Source organism: Armigeres subalbatus, chromosome 1 (assembly GCF_024139115.2).
Source record: "Armigeres subalbatus isolate Guangzhou_Male chromosome 1, GZ_Asu_2, whole genome shotgun sequence".
Classification (NCBI taxonomy): Eukaryota; Metazoa; Arthropoda; class Insecta; order Diptera; family Culicidae; genus Armigeres; species Armigeres subalbatus.
Window position 1 is genome coordinate 156,884,251 of NC_085139.1, and position 12,774 is coordinate 156,897,024.

At 43.7% G+C, this 12,774-nt stretch overlaps 1 protein-coding gene across 2 annotated transcripts in view; it reads left to right on the plus strand.

Annotated features, from left to right (window-relative positions):
* The window catches only part of LOC134205375 (protein unc-13 homolog 4B), a 162,236-nt gene that overhangs the window by 54,325 nt on the left and 95,137 nt on the right, over window positions 1-12,774 (plus strand). The gene's annotated exons all lie outside the window — the stretch shown is intronic.

Here is a 12,774-nt window from a genome sequence, read left to right on the forward strand (position 1 = left end):
GCTGCCGTCTTCTACAATTTTATTCAGGAGGTCAGATCCATACTATCGCAGATCATATTATTTTGGAACTTGTCCGCTTCGCGGCGCTAGTGTTTATGAGAAGGCTAGTTGGGTCAAATATTTCGGAATACTTAAGATTTAGAAAGCTGCCCTCTTCTAAAATTTTGTTCAGGAGGCCAAAACCATATTGTCGCAGATCATATTATTTCAGAACTCGTCCACTTGGCGATGCTAGTGTATATGAGAAAGCTAGTTGGGTCAAATATTTCGGAATCCGTAAGATTTAGAAAGCTGCCGCCATCTACAGTTTTTTTTTCAGGAGGTCAAAACCGTCTACTTGGCGGCGCTAGTGTATATGAGAAGGCTCGTTGGGTCAAATATTTCGGAATCCGAAAAAATTAGAAAGCTGCCGTCTTCTACAATTTTGTTCAGGAGGCCAAAACCGTACTGTCGCAGATCATATTATTTTGGAACTCGTCCACTTGGCGGCGCTAGTGTATATAAGAAAGCTAGTTGAGTCAAATATTTAGAAATCCGAAAAATTTAGAAAGCTGCCGTCTACAACAATTTTGTTCAGGAGGCCAAAACCGTACTGTCGCAGATCATATTATTTTGGAACTCGTCCGCTTGGCGGCGCTAGTGTATATAAGAAAGCTAGTTGAGTCAAATATTTCGGAATCCGAAAGATTTAGAAAGCTGCCGTCTTCTACAATTTTGTTTAGGAGGCCAGAAACAACTCTTCCAAAAGTCTCTCCAGGAATTCCTCCAGAAGTTCCTCCAGGAATTCATTTTGAAGTTCCACCAGGAATTCCTTCGGAAGTTCCTCCAGAAGTTCCTTCGGAAGTTCCTTCGGAAGTTCCTCCAGGAACTCCTTCGGAAGTTCCTCCAGAAATTCCTTCGGAAGTTCCTCCAGGAATTCCTTCGGAAGTTCCTCCAGGAATTCCTTCGGAAGTTCCTCCAGGAATTCCTTCGGAAGTTCCTCCAGGAATTCCTTCGGAAGTTCCTCCAGGAATTCCTTCGGAAGAATTCGGAAGGAAGTTCCTCCAGGAATTCCTTCGGAAGTTCCTTCAGGAATTCCTTCGGAAGTTCCTTCAGGAATTCCTTCGGAAGTTCCTTCAGGAATTCCTTCGGTAGTTCCTGCAGGAATTCCTTCGGTAGTTCCTCCAGGAATTCCTTCGGAAGTTCCTCCAGGAATTCCTTCGGAAGTTCCTCCAGGAATTCCTTCGGAAGTTCCTCCAGGAATTCCTTCGGAAGTTCCTCCAGGAATTCCTTCGGAAGTTCCTCCAGGAATTCCTTCGGAAGTTCCTCCAGGAATTCCTTCGGAAGTTCCTCCAGGAATTCCTTCGGAAGTTTCTCCAGGAATTCCTACGGAAGTTCCTCCAGGAATTCCTTCGGAAGTTAATCCAGGAATTCCTCCGGAAGTTCCTCCACGAATTCCTTCGGAAGTTCCTCCAGGAATTCCTTCGGAAGTTCCTCCAGGAATTCCTTCGGAAGTTCCTCCAGGAATTCTTCCGGAAGTTCCTCCAGGAATTCCTTCGGAAATTTCTCCAGGAATTCCTTCGGAAGTTCGTCCAGGAATTCCTTTGGAAGTTCCTCCAGGAATTCCTTCGGAAGTTCCTCCAGGAATTCCTTCGGAAGTTCCTCCAGGAATTCTTCCGGAAGTTCCTCCAGGAATTCCTTCGGAAATTTCTCCAGGAATTCCTTCGGAAGTTCCTCCAGGAATTCCTTTGGAAGTTCCTCCAGGAATTCCTTTGGAAGTTCCTCCAGGAATTCCTTTGGAAGTTCCTCCAGGAATTCCTTCGGAAGTTCCTCCAGGAATTCCTTCGGAAGTTCCTCCAGGAATTCCTTCGGAAGTTCCTCCAGGAATTCCTTCGGAAGTTCCTCCAGGAATTCCTTCGGAAGTTCCTCCAGGAATTCCTTCGGAAGTTACTCCAGGAATTCTTTCGGAAGTTCCTCCAGGAATTCCTTCGGAAGTTCCTCCGGGAATTCCTTCGGAAGTTCCTCCGGGAATTCCTTCGGAAGTTCCTCCGGGAATTCCTTCGGAAGTTCCTCCGGGAATTCCTTCGGAAGTTCCTCCGGGAATTCCTTCGCAAGTTCCTCCGGGAATTCCTTCTGAAGTTCCTCCGGGAATTCCTTCGGAAGTTCCTCCGGGAATTCCTTCGGAAGTTCCTCCGGGAATTCCTTCGGCAGTTCCTCCAGGAATTCCTCCGGGATGTCCTCCAGGAATTCCTCCGGGAGGTCCTCCAAGAATTCCTTCGGAAGTTCCTCCGGGAATTCCTTCGGAAGTTCCTCCGGGAATTCCTTCGGGAATTCCTTCGGAAGTTCCTCCAGGAATTCCTCCGGGAGGTCCTCCAGGAATTCCTCCGGGAGTTCCTCCAGGAATTCCTCCGGGAGGTCCTCCAAGAATTCCTCCAGGAATTCCTCCAGGAATTCTTCCGGAAGTTCCTCCGGAAGTTCCTCCAGGAATTCCTCCGGAAGTTCCTCCAGGAATTCCTCCGGAAGTTCCTCCAGGAATTCCTCCGGAAGTTCCTCCAGGAATTCCTCCGGAAGTTCCTCCAGGAATTCCTCCGGAAGTTCCTCCAGGAATTCCTCCGGAAGTTCCTCCAGGAATTCCTCCGGAAGTTCCTCCAGGAATTCCTCCGGAAGTTCCTCCAGGAATTCCTCCGGAAGTTCCTCCAGGAATTCCTCCGGAAGTTCCTCCAGGAATTCCTCCGGAAGTTCCTCCAGGAATTCCTCCGGAAGTTCCTCCAGGAATTCCTCCGGAAGTTCCTCCAGGAATTCCTCCGGAAGTTCCTCCAGGAATTCCTCCGGAAGTTCCTCCAGGAATTCCTCCGGAAGTTCCTCCAGGAATTCCTCCGCAAGTTCCTCCAGGAATTCCTCCGGAAATTCCTCCAGGAATTCCTCCGGAAGTTCCTCCAGGAATTCCTCCGGAAGTTCCTCCAGGAATTCCTCCGGAAGTTCCTCCAGAAATTCCTCCAGAAGTTCCTCCAGGAATTCCTCCGGAAGTTCCTCCAGGAATTCCTCCGGAAGTTCCTCCAGGAATTCCTCTGGAAGTTCCTCCAGGAATTCCTCCGGAAGTTCCTCCAGGAATTCCTCCGGAAGTTCCTCCAGGAATTCCTCCGGAAGTTCCTCCAGGAATTCCTCCGGAAGTTCCTCCAGGAATTCCTCCGGAAGTTCCTCCAGGAATTCCTCCGGAAGTTCCTCAAGGAATTCCTTCGGAAGGTCCTCCAGGAATTCCTCCGGAAGTTCCTCCAGGAATTCCTCCGGAAGTTCCTCCAGGAATTCCTCCGGAAGTTCCTCCAGGATTTCCTCCGGAAGCTCCTCCAGGAATTCCTCCGGAAGTTCCTCCAGGAATTCCTCCGGAAGTTCCTCCAGGAATTCCTCCGGGAGGTCCTCCAAGAATTCCTCCAGGAATTCCTCCAGGAATTCTTCCGGAAGTTCCTCCGGAAGTTCCTCCAGGAATTCCTCCGGAAGTTCCTCCAGGGATTCCTCCGGAAGTTCCTCCAGGAATTCCTCCGGGAGTTCCTCCAGGAATTCCTCCGCAAGTTCCTCCAGGAATTCCTCCGGAAAGTCCTCTAGGAATTCCTCCGGAAGTACCTCTAGTAATTCCTCCGGAAGTTCCTCTAGGAATTCCTCCGGAAGTTCCTCTAGGAATTCCTCCGGAAGTTCCTCTAGGAATTCTTCCGGAAGTTCCTCTAGGAATTCTTCCGGAAGTTCCTCTAGGAATTCCCCCGGAAGTTCCTCTAGGAATTCCTCCGGAAATTCCTCTAGGAATTCCTTCGGAAATTTCTCTAGGAATTTGTCCGGAAGTTCCTCCGGGAATTCCTACGGAAGTTCGTCCAGGAATTCCTCCGGAAGTTCGTCCAAGAATTCTTCCGGAAGTTCCTTCAGGAATTCCTCCGGAAGTTCCTCTAGGAATTCCTCTGGAAGTTCCTCCAGTAATTCTTCCGGAGGTTCCTCCGGAAGTTCCTCCAGGAATTCTTCCGGAGGTTCCTCCAGGAATTCCACCGGAAGTTCCTCTAGGGATTTTTCCGGAGGTTTCTCCAGGTATTCACCGGAGGTTCCTCCAGGAATTCCTCCGGAAGTTCCTTCAGGAATTCCTCCGGAAGTTCCTCCAGGAATTCCTCCGGAAGTTCCTCCAGGAATTCCTCCGGAAGTTCCTCCAGGAATTCCTCCGGGAATTCCTCCAGGAATTCCTCCGGGAGGTCCTCCAGGAATTCCTTCCGGAAATTCCTCCATGAATTCCTTCGGAGGTTCCTTCAGGAATTCCTTCGGAAGTTCCTTCAGGAATTCCTTTGGAAGTTCCTTCAGGAATTACTTTGGAATCTCCTTCAGGAATTCCTCCCGAGGTGCCTTCAGGAAATCCTCCGAAAGTTCCTCCAGGGATTCCTTCGGAAGTTCCTTCAGGAATTCCTCTGGAAGTTCCTTCAGGAATTACTGTGAAAGTTCCTTCAGGAATTATTTCGGAAGTTCCTCCAGGAATTCCTCCGGATGTGCCTTCAGGAATTCCTTCGATAGATCCTCAAGGAATTTCTTCGAAAGTTTCTTTAGGAGTTCCCCTGGAAGTTCCACCAGGAATTCTGCTGAAAGCTCCTCCGCAAATTCCTCTGGAAATTCCTCCAAGAATGCTTCGTGTCCCTACAGGATTCCTTGGGATGTTTCTACTGGCATTCCTCCGCAAGTTCCCCAGAAATTTTTCTCGTAAGTTCCACCAGGAATTCTTCCTAGAGATCGCCCAGGAATTGCTTCAAAAGTTCCTTTACGAATTTTCCCAGAAGTTCATCCAGAAATTCCTCTAAAAGTTCCTCCGGCGTATTGCCACTTGTAAACGAGCACTACAATTCAAAGAAATGCGGCGTAGATATTTTGGTGAGATAACAAAAGAGTTCTCGCTATCGAAGCCAACGAATGGTGTTTTTTTTACGGAGATCTGGAAATGATGCTACAAAACTCGTTCATATTGTTTACAACAAAATTTCCAGCCTGGGAAAATAGAAATATAACATCGCCAGGAGCTATTTTTTAACGACCTGGCGTTTCGTCTTGCTGAAAATCATGTGAGACAAAGGCTGAAGCAATTTCAAAGCGGAAGTATACACACAAGTCTCAAAAACGATATACTAAAGTTCCTCGTGAAGGTTGAGAAATTGAAAAACGAAAATGGTAGTGAACGAAAATGTTCAACATGCTCTTCTGAAGCTCTTCCAGAAATGTGAGAATATCACATGTTCAATCCATTCATTCAAGCAAAAGCAATACACATATTGTGTATGTCAATAAGCCGCCTGGCAAGCCAATAATTACGAGCAATATAAGAGACTAGTTTATCTGTGGACGCAGTAGCGCCCGTGGCAAGTTTTTTTTCTATAATATAACTACAACAAAAAAAAATCAAAATTTTCAACGTCTGTTGTCTGTGATTTTTTTCATCAAATGCTGTGTCTGCTCGTCTAAGGATGTCACTGGATTTGTTTTCTGCATCTGATAGTAAAAAAAAATTGAAGTGTCAAATATTTTATTTTTTTGTGAGAATTTTCTTGCGTGCTGCGTCTGGTTGGCTAGTCACCGGACAGACAAACAGGGCTATTATATTTATGATGATAGCACGACTCGATATAATCGGCAAAGACCTAGACAACGAATAAAGGATCACGATTGGAAGCTTGGGACATTAAACTGCAAGTCACTAGGTTTCGCAGGTTGCGACAGGATGATTTACGATGAATTACATCCCCATAACTTCGACGTTGTGGCGCTGCACGAGATTTGCTGGACAGGACAGAAAGTGTGGAAAAGCGGGCATCGTGCGGCTACCTTCTACCAAAGCTGTGGCACCACCAACGAGCTGGGAACTGGCTTCATATGGCTGGGTAAGATGCGCCAACGTGTGATTGGATGGCAGCTAATCGACGCAAGGGTGTGCAAGCTGAAGATAAGAGGCAGTTTCGTCAACTATAGCATCATCAACATGCACTGCCCACACGAAGGGAGACATGATGACGAGAAAAAAGCGTTCTACGCACAGCTGAAGCAGACATACGACCGACATACCACGAACTAGGTGTTCGCCATTCGCCAAGTACTGCAGAAATTCCGCGAATAAAACGTGCCCACACATCCCTAGTAACATTTTGGTTTTATACTGGTTTTATAACACTCTTGTAGAGTAAATTATGGTTTTCAAGAGCGTTATAAAACTTAAAATGTTACTTGGGATCATCTATTCATCGATTCGATCGGGACCAGCAAGGTAATGCAAGAACACGGATTTCCGGATAAACTGACACGGTTAATCAAAGCGACGATGGATCGGGTGATGTGCGTAGTTCGAGTTTCAGGGGCATTCTCGAGACCCTTCGAAACGCGCAGAGGGTTACGGTAAGATGATGGTCTTTGATGTCTGCTATTCAACATCGCTTTGGAAGGGGTAATACGAAGAGCAGGGATTAACACGAGTGGTTAAATTTTCAATAAGTGCGTCCAGCTGTTTGGCTTCGCCGACGACATAGATATTATGGCTCGTAACTTTGAGAAGATGGAGGAAGCCTACATCAGACTGAAGAGGGAAGCTAAGCGGATCGGATCAGTCATCAACACGTTGAAGACGAAGTACATGAAGACGTTCAAGAGAAGACAATGTGAGCCACCCACCACGAGTTTGCATCGGTGGTGACGAAATCGAGGTGGTAAAAGAATTTGTGTACTTGGGCTCACTGGTAACTGCCGAAAATGATACCAGCAGAGAAATTCGGAGACGCATAGTGGCTGGAAATCGTACATACTTTGGACTCCGCAAGACGCTCCGATCGAATAGAGTTTGCCGCCGTACCAAACTGACAATCTACAAAACGCTCATTAGACCGGTAGTCCTCTACAGACACGAGACCTGGACAATGCTCGTGGAGGACCAACGCGCACTTGGAGTTTTTGAAAGGAAAGTGCTGCGTACCATCTATGGTAGGGTGAAGATGGCGGACGGTACGTGGAGGAGGCGAATTAACCACGAGTTGCATGAGCTGTTGGGAGAACCATCCATCGTTCATACCGCGACGATTGCGGTGGGCCGGGCACGTAGCCAGAATGTCGGACAGTAACCCGGTTAAAATGGTTCTCGACAACGATCCAACGGGCACAAGAAGGCGAGGTGCGCAGCGGGCAAGGTGGATCGATCAGGTGGAAGATGACTTGCGGACCCTCCGTCGACTGCGTGTGTTGGCGACGTGAAGCCATGGACCAAGCCAAGACGAAGGAGAAGACTCTTATATACCGCACAGGCTACTTCGGCCTTAGTCTGAATAAAAAATTAATAAGTGTATCTTGTAGAACCGATTCCGCACAGGCAGCAGAAAGGAGAGACCATCTGCAACTTCTGTACCAGATCAAAAAGAAAAAGTGTAGTGTGCCTTGAGCACAGAGTGGAGGATATTTTCGACTGTTGCCCAAACTGTGCAAAGCGGGAGTGAAATAAGAATAAGTATGTTTAACCGGTTATGTTCAAAATTCATTTTCACACTTCATTAGTTGATTTTTTTTCTACAGAAATAGTACCATTGAATGTATCATCAAGTGAAATAAAAATATATCTAGTGATTTATTGTTTCCGTGAGGCTAACTAACATTCATTCAAGCAGATGGATTCCGATCTTATAAAGTCTTTAACATAATGACTTTGAGCTTCCATAAAAGTTTGTAGAAAATAGATATTTTCCAAGTCTTTCAATTTCCAAGATAAAGTATCCACTATGTATAACCGATTTGAATTAGCGTCGCCAAACGGATGAATTCAGAACATATCAGATCTTCACCATAATGGCTTCGAGTTAAAAAACATAGTTGACCCAACGAGTATTCCCATATACACTAGCGCCGCCAAGCGGACGAGTTCCAAAATAATATGATCTGCGACAGTATGGTTTTGGCCTCCTGAACAAAATTGTAGAAGACGGCATTTTTCTAAATCTTTCGGATTCCGAAATATTTGACCCAACGAGTATTGCCATATACACTAGCGCCGCCAAGCGGACGAGTTCCAAAATAATGTGATCTGCGACAGTATAGTTTTGGTCTTCGACAGCTTTCTAAATCCTACGGACTCCGAAATATTTGACCCAACGAGTATTGCCATATACACTAGCGCCGCCAAGCGGACGGCTTCCAAAATAATATAATCTGCGACAGTATAGTTTTGGTCTACTGAACAAAATTGTAGAAGACGACAGCTTTCTAAATCCTACGGATTCCGAAATATTTGACTGACGGAGTATTCCCATATACACTAGCGCCGCCAAGCGGACGAGTTCCTAAATAATATGATCTGCGACAGTACGGTTTTGGCCTTCTGAACATATTTGTTGAAGACGGTAGCTTTCTAAATCCTACGGACTCCGAAATATTTGACCCAACGAGTATTCCCATATACACTAGCGCCGCCAAGCGGACGAGTTCCAAAATAATATGATCTGCGACAGTATAGTTTTAGTCTACTGAACAAAATTGTAGAAGACGGCAGCTTTCTAAATCCTACGGATTCCGAAATATTTGACTGACGGAGTATTCCCATATATACTAGCGCCGCCAAGCGGACGAGTTCCTAAATAATATGATCTGCGGCAGTATGGTTTTGGCCTCCTGAACAAAATTGTAGAAAACGGCAACTTTCTAAATCTTTCGGATTCCGAAATATTTGACCCAACGTATTCCCATATACACTAGCGCCGCCAAGCGGACGAGTTCCAAAATAATATGATCTGCGACAGTACGGTCTTGGCCTTCTGAACATATTTGTTGAAGACGGTAGCTTTCTAAATCCTACGGACTCCGAAATATTTGACCCAACGAGTATTGTCATATACACTAGCGCCGCCAAGCGGACGAGTTCCAAAATAATGTGATCTGCGACAGTATGGTTTTAACCTCCTGGACAAAATTGTAGAAGACGGCAGCTTTCTAAATCCTACGGATTCCGAAATATTTGACTGACGGAGTATTCCCATATACACTAGCGCCGCCAAGCGGACGAGTTCCTAAATAATATGATCTGCGACAGTATGGTTTTGGCCTCCTGAACAAAATTGTAGAAAACGGCAACTTTCTAAATCTTTCGGATTCCGAAATATTTGACCCAACGTGTATTCCCATATACACTAGCGCCGCCAAGCGGACGAGTTCCAAAATAATATGATCTGCGACAGTATGGTTTTAACCTCCTGGACAAAATTGTAGAAGACGGCAGCTTTCTAAATCCTACGGATTCCGAAATATTTGACAGACGGAGTATTCCCATATACACTAGCGCCGCCAAGCGGACGAGTTCCTAAATAATATGATCTGCGACAGTATGGTTTTGGCCTCCTGAACAAAATTGTAGAAAACGGCAACTTTCTAAATCTTTCGGATTCCGAAATATTTGACCCAACGTGTATTCCCATATACACTAGCGCCGCCAAGCGGACGAGTTCCAAAATAATGTGATCTGCGACAGTATGGTTTTAACCTCCTGGACAAAATTGTAGAAGACGACAACTTTCTAAATCTCACGGATTTCGAAGTATCTTACTAATATTAGCATGAACATCAAGCTGGTGAGCACCAACCACGAAATTTGTATGAAAATCACGACTTGCTCCGACGTTTCGAGGTCCACAGAGGTTATTTTTGGTCCGATCGGAGGTCTCAACATCTCAGACAAATCTTGATGGACGGGAAAATTTGTGAGTCCCAAAATTGTTCAAATCGGTTTACCAACGGCTGAGATATAGCGATTTGAAAATAGCGTTTCGACTGTTTGGGAGGCACGGTCGGAGGAGTGTTAATTAGGTGATCTCCATGTGGCCTTGTGGATATTTTTGCGGAGAAAGAAGGTGCTTCGAACTACCATTCCGCGGGAGGCTGCGAAGTTTATGCACCGTTGGCCGATACGGTGTGCAGACTATCCGGTCCGATGACCGGTCTATACATTTCCTCCCTTCCTACCTGTGCGTTCATGTCGCCGATGACGATTTTGACGTCCCGCAGTGGGCATCCATCGTATGTTTGCTCCAGCTGTGCGTTGAACGTTTCTTTCTCGTCGTCGGGCTCCCTTCGTGTGAGCAGTGCACGTTGAAGATGCTATAGTTGAAGAAACGGCCTTTTATCCTCAGCTTGCACATCCTGCAGCGCCAAGACGTCGAAGTTGCGGGGATGTAATTCATCGTAGATCATCGTATCACAACCTGCGAAACCTAGCGACTTGCAGTTCCATGTTCCAAGCTTCCAATCGTGATCCATTATTCGTCGCCTAGGTCTTTGCCGATTATATCGAGTCGCATTATCTCTTATATTGTTCGTAATGATTGGTTTTCCAGGCGGCTTATTGGGCCTGCGCAAACCTCCTGTCTCGTCGGAGGGCCGTCGTGTCAGGGCTGTTTAGCGTCCCACCTAACACCAGGACTTGGGCTTGTGCGCTTTGAGCGGCACACGGTCGCTTTGGTGGGGTTTACTTGCGAATACATGCAGCTTTTTGCAGCTTCAGCTTCATGCAGCTTCAGGCATTTTTTTGAAAATATCTTCAGAAATTTCTCCAGAAATGTTTTCAGAAATTCTCCAGAACATCGTTTTTGAATACCTCCAGGAATTCCTCTAAAATTAGTTAGAAATAATTTAGAAAATTTCTTCAAAAATTGCTTCATAAAATCCTCTGGAAATCCCTTCAAAATTCATTCGAATTATCTCATTTAGATACACCCGATTCTTTTTTTACACGGGGGATGCGTTCCGTGTAAAAAAGTTTTCAGTTCAAAATTTGAAAATCCGTGTAAAAAAAGTTTTTTGATTTCTCGACGAATCATGCAACATGGAGCCACTTTGCAAAAAAATTGTATGGTATTTTTTTTACACGGCCGTGTAAAAAAAATCCGTGTAAAAACAGAATCGGGTGTATTCTTTTAGAATGCCCTTAAGAAATTCTTTCGGACTTTCCAAGAGAATGAAATTTCCGTCGGAAAAGAAATTTGCGAAAGAATTGCTGTAAGAGTTTCCGGCGGTATACCTGGAGGGATATCCGGCAGAATTCCAGAAATAATTTCCGAAAGAATTTCTGAATAAATGTCTAAAAAAATCAAATGGAATTCCTTAAAAAAAATCCGAGAGAATTTCTAAAAAGATTTTCTAAAAAGAAAATTTTAGAATTTTGCTAAGAAAATTATTATGAGATTTTTGGTGGAATGTCTTCACTTGTCATAAGACACTTGACTCGACGAGTCTGCTGAGGTCTAAATACGTATCTGTCAAGGTACAATTAAGTGGTGGAATTAAATGGGATTGTGCAAACTCGTCTTATGACAAGTAATTTTAGAAGTTTATTTGAAGAAATTTCTAAATTCTTCAGGAATTATGTAAGGTTTACCTAAATTAATTTTCAACGAAATTTCTGGATCATTACCCGAAGTAATTTCTAAAAAAAAATTAATTCCTTAAGGATGTTTTGAAAGCATTCCTGCTAGAATGCCCGAAAGACTTTCTGAATGAATTTCCTAAAGAATTCATTAATGTATTTACGAAAAATGTGTGGACAATTTCTAAAATAACACCTTGACGATATTTTCAAGAAATTTCAAGAAGAGTTTCTAAAATAAATCTTGAAGAAAATTAAAAAAAAATCCTGGAATTTTCAAGACAATATCCGGTGATGTTTCTAGAGAAACAATTTAATTTTCAAGACAATATCCGGTGATGTTTCTAGAGAAACAATTTAAAGAATCAGTACATTCAAGTTAGTTATTTTTTCTGTAAGTCAACCATTTCTAGATGATGGAATACAAAAAATAAAGGTCGTAATGTTTGAAATAGCCTAAAGTGAGCCAAGAAAGAGCATGAGCATTAAATGTTATCAAACCTTCATAATTCCAAAATTATTGTGGCATAGAGAAAACAACATTTGGCACTAATTATGCACATGACCGATAAACCTGCTGTTATAATGAAATCCATTGATACAATTACCAATTTCGTATTAATAAACAAACTCGAACGTTTCTTGCTGAAGTGATTTTAATTCTACATCAGCACGCAGCAGCGGATGACAATAATATATAATATAATATAATATAATTATACAAAAACACGCTAAGAAAGTCTCACTCAAGTCTTTTTAGTATATATAATGCTCGAGAAAGGCACAAACACCGCTAGGTGGACGAATCAGGGTTTTATATTAAAACCTAGCGAAACTGTATAAGGCAAGATTTTATACAAAAAAAAGTGAGATTGGTTTTCAAGTCTTTTCAACCATATAAGAAGCTTGTGAATGCGTTGACAAAAACCGAGAGAACCAGTGCAAATTTTTTATTGGATAAATGCATAGTTTTCTGCATGATCTTGCAAGAAGTGTTGGTGTTCAAGATTCAGTTCCAGATTTCGTTAATATTTTGTTTTATATATTCATTCTGAGCCCAACATGCATCAATGGAATTTATTAATAAACTGAACAAAGAAATCAACGCTGAAAACAAAAAAAAACAATTCTCGCTTAACTTTTCAAAAGGCCCTAAATAACATTTTTTCATGAATTAAATTGAATAGCGCAATCAACAGACCAATATGAAAGCTTTTGATTGAAATACTCAAATTAATTCATGAAAAAAATGTTACTTAGGTCCTTTTGAAAAGTTAAGCTATTGTTTGAGTCAAGATCTACATTTTCGCCACAACTCTCTTGGGAAAAAATAACTTTTTGTCCACATGCCTGCAGCAATAGCAATAGCCTTCAATCGAAATAGTCCTTTTCCCTATTATTGA